The following is a 10683-nucleotide window of genomic DNA, read 5'->3' on the forward strand; positions in this document are numbered from 1 at the left end:
ATCCATTTTTTTTCCCTTATGGGAACCGGTTTCCTGGTCCCCATAAGGGAAAACTCTATTTTATAAAAATCGGTGACTGCTATGAAAAAACTAAAAATGCAAAAACTCTTGTATTTTGTTAGGTTACTTATGGTTATGGTTAGGGCAGGGTAGGGGTTAAGGTTGTCATAGTTAGCGTTAGCATTTTTCCCATTGAAATGAATGAGCGGTCCCCATAAGGATATGTTTACCCTACATGTGCGTGTGTGTGTGTGTGTGTGTGTGCGTGCGTGTGTGTGTGTGTGCGCGTGTGCGTGTGTGTGTGTGTGTGTGTGCGCGTGCCTGTGCCCTTGTGGACCACGTCTTGGGGGCTTCCCAGCAGTCTTCCTTGGCACTCCAGAGCATAAAGGAAACCCCACTCAGTCAGAACACATCAAAACAGCCCTTGACTGATTCATGATCCTTCTAATGGATCTCGGCCCTTTTATTGATCCGTGTCATTTTTTAATCCTGCGCAGCGTTTATCATGCAAACGCAGCACACTGGACGTCCTGCTAAAGTATCACACTGGATAGTCCAGGATCGAATCTCTCTTGGTTCTGATTCATGTGTCAAAGGTTCTGAATCATCAGATATCCACATATCAGATTTATTCATCTGCCAAAGAAAAATGTGGCTTTTTTGGTAACTTTTTGCTTGTGAAGATGACATATTGACACAGACAGCCATGCGTATTTGGCCGATGTAACACAACCCGGTATGTAGCGGCGGGTGGGAAGTGCAGCGTGTCCCGTCCCGCTAAACGCCGTGGAAATTCTCGCCTTCCTCTCACTTTCATTTCTCCCCCTCTGTCTGAAAGTCATACTGGAATTTGACGGCCGATATTTAGTCTTGCTGCAGCATTTCAGGACACTCGACGCCAACCTGGTGCCGCATTAGCATACGAGACAGACCCACCCAGCCGCTGAGGGACGGGGGGAGACGGGTAGCATAACGAGGGTGAGCTGGAACCCGCCTGCCGGCCATGATGAGCCCAAGTGCTCTCCTCTGCCAACTCCGCCATCTTTTTTTTCACGGTCTGTCGCCAGACGCCACGCTGGCTGATTTCTCCGTTTCGTGCCCCCCCCCCCCCTTGAGCTTTGCAGTGTGTCCTACCTGTCCAATAGCCAATGATTCTGCTCCGCATGCGTGCCATTGTGAAAATTTGGAAGCTGCTTAAAGCATGAAAGCAGAGGGAGGCGATTCAGAAATAATTCAGCCACACGGCAAATGCTTTGAACGTGAAAGCATGTGCGTTTCTTTTGGATATTTCCAAATCACGTTCATTCTTTGTAATCTCTGAAGCTATCGTGGCTAACAGGTAAAACTTAATCCAGCGTTGTTCTTAAGTTAATGTGTAATCCGTCATTCAAAAGTTACTGAACAGCCACTTGGTTTTGACCGAAACCGAGATTAAGTCTGAGTGGATGTTAGCAGGAGATTCTCAGTGAACCCCTCACGCACCCTGTGACCCCTCCGGTTGTCGTGCACATGACTGGCGCTCCTGTGAATAAAGTTTTTTTTCAGCTTTTATTTTTGGGACTCCTGATGAAGCACTGATTTCACATTCAGGTCCAAGATCATGTGGCGGCTGTTGGTCGGGACTTGAGCTCAGGGGGACAGGCAGAGGTTTCTCACTTGAACATGCACCCAGCAAACATGCTGCGGCCTCAATCAACAGGAATTCCTCTAATAGCAGCAAGGAAAGTGCTCAGCACTCCGGTACCTAGAGGCAGGTTGAACCTCCTTCAGGCACCCTGAACCTCCTTCAGGCACCCTGAACCTCCTTCAGGCACCGAACCGTTGATCAGGAACGTCATTTTCTGGAGCACTCTCTCTCTTCACAGGCTCAAAATATGCACAAAGTTTATTATTCCAATAGCAACCACCAGTCATGGAGTTTTGCACCGGACACAGGAAATAGACTGCACAGGAAATGCACGATGCAGTAAATGCATGACGCAGGAAATACACTGCACAGGAAATGCACGATGCAGTAAATGCATGACGCAGGAAATGCACGATGCAGTAAATGCATGATGCAGGAGATGCTCTGCAGGCTCATCCTAAAGCATAATGAAGTTTCACAAAACTGCTGCCTAATTGCAGTCAGATGCAGTCGTAGAGCTTTCAGTGTTAATGGCAGCTTCCTTGTTCCTGCTACATGTATTCACTGATTATTTATTCAGTCAGCATGTATGCTGCTAATTGCACTTTTGTAATGACAATGTGTGGACTACAGAATTGGCAGCCACCCCCAGCCCTGTCCTCTGAGACAGGCTACAGCTCCCAATCACAGCAGCTAATTGGCTGTTTACTTTCAGCACCAATTTTTATTATCGCTGTCAGCTCCCACAACATAATTAGCGATTTTTGATATTATCCTGTTTATCTTGAAATGTTTAATACTGTTTTTTTTATCATTTATAGTGATGTTGACCGTGGGAGGTGATGTTCAGTCACTTAATGTGTGTCTCATTTCGGGGGATTTGGGTGTCAGGGCTGGTCGGAAAGAACTCTCCAGGCCCCCCCCAGGCCCCCCCCCCGAGAATGGGACTCCCTCACCGTCTGCCGGAGCCTGACCTCCACATCCCCCAATGATGGGCACTGGCTGGGTGTCCTCTCACCTCTATCATGTCTCCTTTTCCCTCTTCCTGCCCCCCCCCTCCCCCCGCACGCCTCAGTTATCACCTGTCACTCCCATCAGACGCATGTTTACAGACTTTCCCTTGTCATTCTCCTCCCATTTCAGAAGCCGTGTCTCAAATTTTTTGGGGAACGTGACGCTTAGTCTGTTTCTGTCACCCCAGAAACGCTGCTTAAATGAAGTATGAATTACCGTCCCAGCGCCTAGATGACGGGTTATGCAGGAGTGTCGAAACAGCGGCATTCTGCTGCGTAATATGATTAAGCAGTGAGCCGTGTCCTGCACGGACCGCCTTTCTGCATCCGCAGTGGCTGAGTTGACAGCGCAGTCTTTTAGGAAGGAGTCTCCACTGCTTTCAGACACTTTCCTTATAAACGATAAGAGCTACACTGTGAATCGGTGGCCTTAACCCCAACTGCTTCACATGTCATACGTTCTAAAATGTCTCTCTCCTGTCCCTTTGTGTCTGGGGGCTGACAAATCCTCCCGAAGAGGACGGCTTAATGGAATGCCACCAGTGCCCTTCCTTAACTCCTCCCTCTGCTCATGAATGCTTCATTGGCACAAAGTCATGTGCTCAACACGTCTCCAGGTGGCCGGAGCCCTGCACAGTGCCCAGTGAGCTTGCAGATCAGTAACAGAGAAACACTGCAGGAGCAGCGGATGGTGTTTAATAGCCAAGCATGTGGACATGAGCAAAAAAGAGGGGAATCATGCTGCTGTTACCAAAGCGTCTTATAGGAAGGAGCCGACACAATACACTGTGTCCCAGCTGTTCTGTTGCTGGGCAAGACTTTAATTACAATTAAAGTGAAATTTAATTTCAACTACATTACATTTTAATTGCATTTTATTTAACAAGCCAGAAAAATAATTTCTATTATTATTATTATTATTACTATTTAATTTCAATAAAATAATTACTGCATTCTTGTTGTATTTACGTATTTATTTGCCATTAGTGGATTTCTTGACTAGGCCTCAAACTAATTAAATTAATTCAATTAATAGCTTAGTCACGGGTATTTAAGAGCCCAGCTAACTTAAAACCAGCATTCCCACTGTGCTGCCTGAATCCAGTCTATAAGTGGTTATGTCACGATGGCGCCCCTGAATTCTGACACAGTCACTGACTCCACTCACAAAACTCCCTCAGTCTCTCCCTGCTTCCTTTCTGTGACTCGAGCGACTGCATTTCCCAACAAGCACGTTTATGTTTCACGCAGACGCAGTGGATTATGGGAACTCTTTCCAGCATCTGATAAGTCGAGGACCACGACAGTATCAGTGAGGAAAATATATTAGGATCCGCTTCGCTTCGACAGCGCCAGAGCATCTGGAAGACTGAGCTTGAATCCGGGGATAAATTCCAACGAAGCGAAGCTGATCTCTCTCTCTATCAAAAAAGCGTCAGTTTCATCAGACACTGCAGGAGATCCCAGCCTCCCATCCATGCTGTCATGGTCTGAAAATTTGAAGGAATTGCTCCTCGACCCTGAACATGACAATGAAATTCAAGGATTGGCTTGACTTGAGCAGGAAGAAACATGTATGTCTAACAGAACCCTGCAAAGCCTGTAAACCAGGGGTGGCCAATCTTATCTGCAAAGGGCCGGTGTGTATGCAGGTTTTTGGGATAACCTGTAGGTCAGCTGTTCAAACCCAGGTGTGAGGACTCTTCAGCCAATCAGTCCTCTAATTAGTAATCTAATTAGGGAGTTGCAGCGAAAACCCGCATACACACCGGCCCTTTGCGGATAGGATTGCCCACCCCTGCTGTAAACAGACATGCCCCCTAACATGGAACAGCATATTATAATCCTGTACATAATAATTATAACAATTATTAAAGTTCACACGATGTGACTTCCGGTTTCTCGCTGAATGGAGGTTTTTCGCAGCCATTCTTTCCCAGGTGCTTCGTGTTGCCATCCCCCAAAAGGCAAAAAGAATTGATTTCCCAAAGACAGAGAAGTAAATTAAAGTTAGGGGAATGGAGAAGTGATTTGTACAGAGAACAGCCTATTGATGTTCAGCTGGGAAAAGCTGTGATGAATAAAACAATGCAGGCAGAGAATCAGAATACCAGACACTTTGCCCTTAATTAAAATTATTTCTCGACGAGCTCTGGCTGATCTATAAACAAACAACGGTACCCGACTGTTCCTGTGATGGCTGACATTTTAAAAAAAGTGTTTATTTTAGGAAGAGCACTTTTAAAAGACCAAGCTGAGAAGAAAAAAGGAAAAAGCCATCTGGGCTGTGGCACTGACGCCTTTCACTGCGTCTGACCGCAGGTGTCTGGCGCTAAGGGCCAGCTGGGCTGCGGCACTGACGCCTTACACTGCGTCCGACCGCGGGTGTCTGGCGCTAAGGGCCAGCTGGGCTGCGGCACTGACGCCTTTCACTGCGTCCGACCGCGGGTGTCTGGCGCTAAGGGCCAGCTGGGCTGCGGCACTGACGCCTTACACTGCGTCCGACCGCGGGTGTCTGGCGCTAAGGGCCAGCTGGGCTGCGGCACTGACGCCTTACACTGCGTCCGACCGCGGGTGTCTGGCGCTAAGGGCCAGCTGGGCTGCGGCACTGACGCCTTACACTGCGTCCGACCGCGGGTGTCTGGCGCTAAGGGCCAGCTGGGCTGCGGCACTGACGCCTTTCACTGCGTCCGACCGCGGGTGTCTGGCGCTAAGGGCCAGCTGGGCTGCGGCACTGACGCCTTACACTGCGTCCGACCGCGGGTGTCTGGCGCTAAGGGCCAGCTGGGCTGCGGCACTGACGCCTTTCACTGCGTCCGACCGCGGGTGTCTGGCGCTAAGGGCCAGCTGGGCTGCGGCACTGACGCCTTTCACTGCGTCCGACCGCGGGTGTCTGGCGCTAAGGGCCAGCTGGGCTGCGGCACTGACGCCTTTCACTGCGTCCGACCGCGGGTGTCTGGCGCTAAGGGCCAGCTGGGCTGCGGCACTGACGCCTTTCACTGCGTCCGACCGCGGGTGTCTGGTGCTAAGGACCAGCTGGGCTGCGGCACTAACACCACAGGGGTTAATGGTATCAGTGGCATAGTTTGAACTTATCAATTATCCACTCTCTGGGGCTCCAGATGTTCCCGACTCAGAGCGACTGGTCACAGATTCCAACAGACATGCAGTCAAGTTTAGACTTTGAGGGTTTAATGATACTCAATTTTGCCCAATGTCAGTAAGCCAGAATTAATTCTAGAATTATGTTCTGACAGAGATCGTTTTCTCCAACATTATGGATGGCTAATTGTTAATTAGCAAAGGCCATAAAATACAGAATGAACAGACATAAGGGCCTCACAGTATTATTTCAGCCTGTAATGTCGAATAAATTTATCTCCACTATTTCTGATTCTCCACAGATTTGAAAATAATCCATTAAATGCTCATATAGTCTGAGTTGGGAAAACGTTTTAACAGATTTATGAAACGTAAAATATTAATAGTGCACGTCCACTGTCCGTGCACGGATTCATGTGTTGTTCGGTATTTCACACGATCCCTATAGCACGTTCTCTGAGAAAGTGAGGTGTGACCGACTGCCTTTCGCAATGCACAGGGAAATACCACCCACCCCCTACCCAGAACCAAGTCCCCCCTCCCCCAGGCTGGTGTTCTGACACCAAGGAGACTCTACCACTGTAAAACCAGTCCCATCACTGCCTTGAGACCCTAATGTCTTGAACACTTGCTGGAATCTAGCCCACGTTGCCAGATGCACCCAGACCACCTGTGTTCTGTGTCTCACCGGCGCCCTTCCCTGGATCAGGTGGCACACTGCATCCTCTGCCCAGCTCCCACCTTCCTCACTGCCCTTCAGCACACTGCCGCAGGGGCGCCATCTAGCAGCAGCATCCCGGCACTGCAGCTTGGGTATGGCGACACAGTTGGGTTGTGCTGTTTTCAGGGACGATCCCTCACCATTCTGCTGAATTTTTCACACTACTATTAATACTCTTGTGAAGAGGACGGGAGGAGTCCGTGCTCCGCAGATCGTAACATGGCACGGGTACTGAGCCTGCACACATCACACTCTCCATGGCTCGTAGGAGGCTGAGGTTCCGGCAGCGTCACAGAACATTCAGCTCCCACGTCTTCCTGTCGAAAACACAAACCCTCCTTAAAGGTTAGTGATATTGCGGGTTAATACTCATAATTAACTGTATCTTGCAAGTTCAAAAATACCTGCGTGATACTGCGGGTTAAGACTCGTATTTAACTGTATCTTGCAAGTGCAAAAATACCTGCTGCTACTGCTAACCTTGCTACCAGCTCCATGGATACTGCCAGGACTGTTACCACAGCCCTCGCCATGGCGCCCCCTGCTGCTAATGTTGACAGTGAAGGAAAACAGAGACGTGCCGGGCTTTTAGGCACTCTGTGAGCCTTGCGTCTTCACCAGCTGTTTAGTGCCTTTGAATGCGGTAGACAGGCTCACAAGGCCAGGAGTCCCCCCCCCCCTCCCAAACAAAAAAAAACGGAGGACAGGAGGAGGGGGGAGGACGAGAGTTCTGAGGATGGCGGCATGCAGGCACCGGGTACGGAGGAGTAGTCACGCGGAGCCGTCACCATGGCAACGGGGTGCCGGCGCATTCCTCAGCTGTCTCCGGATACCTCGGGATCAGTGCCTTCCCACAGGCTCCCTCTGGCCGCTTGTAGTTGGGAGATGCCTAGAAATAACCGAATGGGCAGCATGGCCACTACAAACCCCCGCCGACATGTTGGGCGGCACAAACCGATGAATGCAGGTCTGTCCTGCAGCCACTGAATTACCACCCATGGTCTTTTCTCCTCGCTGTATTTACAGCAGGCATATGACCTTTAAGGTCTGGGAAGGGGCAAATCTTATCTTAATCCTAAGGCCTAAGACAGATTCTTTCCCAAATTAAGAAAATGGAGACTCATTTTCAGTATGTGTGGGAACAAGTCTCATTCACACACAAACCTTGAAGCCTGCTCTGGAAATGTGACCAATCGGCACGGGGCACCTCACAACTAACCAATGACAAGGAAGGCAGCCGGCTGGAGCGGCTCATTTATCAGCAGCGGGGGGGTCAGGCATTATGGTAATTAAAGTCTGGTGATTGGCTACGGGGCTGCTTTCAGATCTCCAACCCAAAAAAAATCGCTTACAAAAGGCTCCAAAATCTCTGGATGCTGGAGATCAGCTAAATGGGAGAAAAGTGGATTTTACTGAGTTTTATTTCACGGTAGGGAAGCGTTCTTGCGGCTATTAATATCACCACAATATGCTTTACAGCATCACTGTAACAAGTGTCATTAAAATAACAACCAGTAAGGGATGTTTTATAATATGATGTCTAATTTCGTGATTATTTAAATAAGAACTTGATGTTTTTTCAGCACAGGAAGCTTGACTAATTTGGATGTACTTTTTCAGGAAAGAAATGAAAGGCTGCAGTTGAAAGACAGGCAGTGTTTCTGGGCTGCAGCTGAAAGACAGGCAGTGTTTCTGAGCTACAGCGAGGCCGTCTGGCTTGATGGTGCCGGTTTGCGGGATTTGGACACTTTTCATGTCCTACACGAGCTGTGAGGGCTTTCCCAGACCTGACGGGCTGTCGGGCACTACAGGCCCAGCTGAAGCATGACATCGGTAATATGGACACAAAACACCTCTCTGTTTCTGGCAAAGTGCCTGTTTGGCTACTTCGTTAAGGTTGTTAGGTGGATGGAGTGCTGGTGCTCATTAAGGCAGGGTGAGGTTATGGGGGGGGGGGACTGCCTAGTGATGGCAAGAATGGGAATCGGGTGCTCAACCAATCTGCCTCATATTGGTCACTTGGATAAGCCAATCAGAAATTGACTTCACGTGCCAGTCCGAGGTCCAAAGCGTCACAGAGCCAGAACAAGAGTACCCCCCCAGTGGGAAGGCCATATTCCTAACCATGCCACCCAGTCAGGTGTCGTGGGACACTGATCTGACTGTGGAGAAAGTGGGGAAATATAGAAAGGCAGATGATGATGACAGGAGTGTGCATTAGGGTGACTCCAGGACGGTCCTCTTCAGATGTGGGACTTAAATAAAGGAGCTTTGAGCACCAAATAACCAGCAGACAATGAGAGACATCCCCCCTCTCAGCTGAATCAGGACGGTGTGTTTCATCAGACCTGAGGGCACTCAGACGACACTCACAGCGCATGAGGACCATCGTGAGCACGCTCTCTAATCCAGGGCAAACCTGCATCGTTTACAACGTAGCCAAAATGCTTACTCTCCCCCCCAGCCAACATCTGCCCACACATCTGGATTGATAAGAGACAGCCAGGCAACACTGGTAATAAGCCAGATGTGTAACGTTAACCTAGGCGAGGCGGCTGGTTAAATATCACGGTTATGTACGTCTGGCACTTGGGGCTCCCCAGACTCCTCCTCTGATTCTCTCTCTTGTGCTACAGCAAAAACAAACCCTATAAACACTCAAGTAAATTAGGCAGATACAAGCATTGGATATCACCAGCATAACATCACCCTTACGGTAAATAGATTACAACCGACTCACCCTGCACCCAAGGCTAATGGCGCAGCAGCTAAGACAGATACACTGGACTGGCTTGATGAAGAGCCTCTTCCATTTTCTAAAGTACACTCAGTTCAAATTGCATTTCCCTTTGTGTCCCTGCTTACATTCTTCTTCTTCTCTTCCTCAGGTCTCCTGGTTCCTGAAACCTGTCTGCGGTTTGTGCAGTCACAACAGCTAGTGGTCTCTGCCATGGGACGACACTCAAAGTATGATCATTTGCATCAAGTTAAAACTGCAAGTACTGTCTGTAAGGTATTTCCCCATTTGTAGGTACAGACTCCACAGCTGTGATGAATTGCCAATGAATTTTCAATCAATATTATGCTTCTAGAAGATGGCAGTAGTGAATCTAGTGCTTAGATTTAGCATTTTTAGAGTTTTACACCCTTGGTTTTTACTTCTGAGTCTTATCTTCTTTTTTTAAACTTTATTTTGCTTATATGGCTTTTTCCTTATTAATAATGACACCTTGAGCTGGATGCTGTGAGCAGCTTGACCCCCCCCCCCCCACACACTGCCGAGCTCCAGTGCAGCACTGAGGTCCCCCATGGTCGCCGCAGGGTGCGAACACAAAGGGTGATTGGCTGGTTCTTCCAGAGTTTCCCAGCCGTGACTCTGTGGTCGGGGATGAGGGGACCCAGATGGAGGAAACAGACAGGGCGGGGGGCCGGGGGAGGGGGGGGGACTGCTGTGTGCCATAATCGGGTCAGGTCTACCACAAGCGATTGGTACCACAGCCTGGTTCTGGCCTAGGGGTTTGGATCTACAGCTGTGCTGAGGATGATCAGCTTCTGATTCACATCTGGCATTTACCACGGTAAAGACAGTAATGATCCGAGGGACTTAAAGCAAGACTAACACCCCTAAAGAGATACTTAGTGCAGCTTGAAGCATTTACAAGCACAGATGTACAGTATAGCAACAGGAAGGACCTTATTGTGAATCATCTCATCCATCTTCTAGATCCTGGGATCCTGGTCAGGGTCATGGGGACTGGAGCCGATCCCAGGCAGCACAGGGAATAAGGCGGGGGGGCACCCTGGGTGGGATGCCCAGATTTATAGGTCGAATTACACACTGTTTAACTTGGTGTGGATGAATACATCTTATTTAAAAATATAAATCATTTCTTTATTGTGCATTTATTGCATGAAAAGACTTCTCATCATGAGTCTGATCTCATCATTTGGGTGAAGCCAGGCGAGAGCCGGGGGGGTGGGGTGACACGTGGTAACAGGTACATGGAATCAAAGGCTGTCTACGCCATCTGGACGGGCACAGTCAGGACAGCCTGGTAGCGGAACATCTAAAGAGCAGGGAGCACGTCCGTCAGAGCTACTAACAGACAGCGGGTTCGTCTCTCAGCCCTGTGATTCTGCTGGTGTCGTCACCTGTGTCTTCCTGTGTTCTTTTTCATCCTTTGATTACAGACACTGTGTCTGGTGGATTATGGGTCCAT

At 49.0% G+C, this 10683-nt stretch overlaps 1 long non-coding RNA gene across 1 annotated transcript; it reads left to right on the forward strand.

Annotated features, from left to right (window-relative positions):
- The first annotated feature begins 6723 nt into the window (after positions 1 to 6723).
- Positions 6724 to 10257, forward strand: LOC140578910 (uncharacterized). The gene is made up of 4 exons (XR_011983181.1): positions 6724 to 6808; positions 8084 to 8296; positions 9352 to 9430; positions 10188 to 10257. It is a non-coding gene; the product is annotated as an uncharacterized lncRNA (long non-coding RNA).
- Positions 10258 to 10683: the final 426 nt, after the last annotated feature.

The sequence above is a fragment of the Paramormyrops kingsleyae genome, chromosome 17 (genome assembly GCF_048594095.1).
Source record: "Paramormyrops kingsleyae isolate MSU_618 chromosome 17, PKINGS_0.4, whole genome shotgun sequence".
NCBI classification, from domain to species: Eukaryota; Metazoa; Chordata; class Actinopteri; order Osteoglossiformes; family Mormyridae; genus Paramormyrops; species Paramormyrops kingsleyae.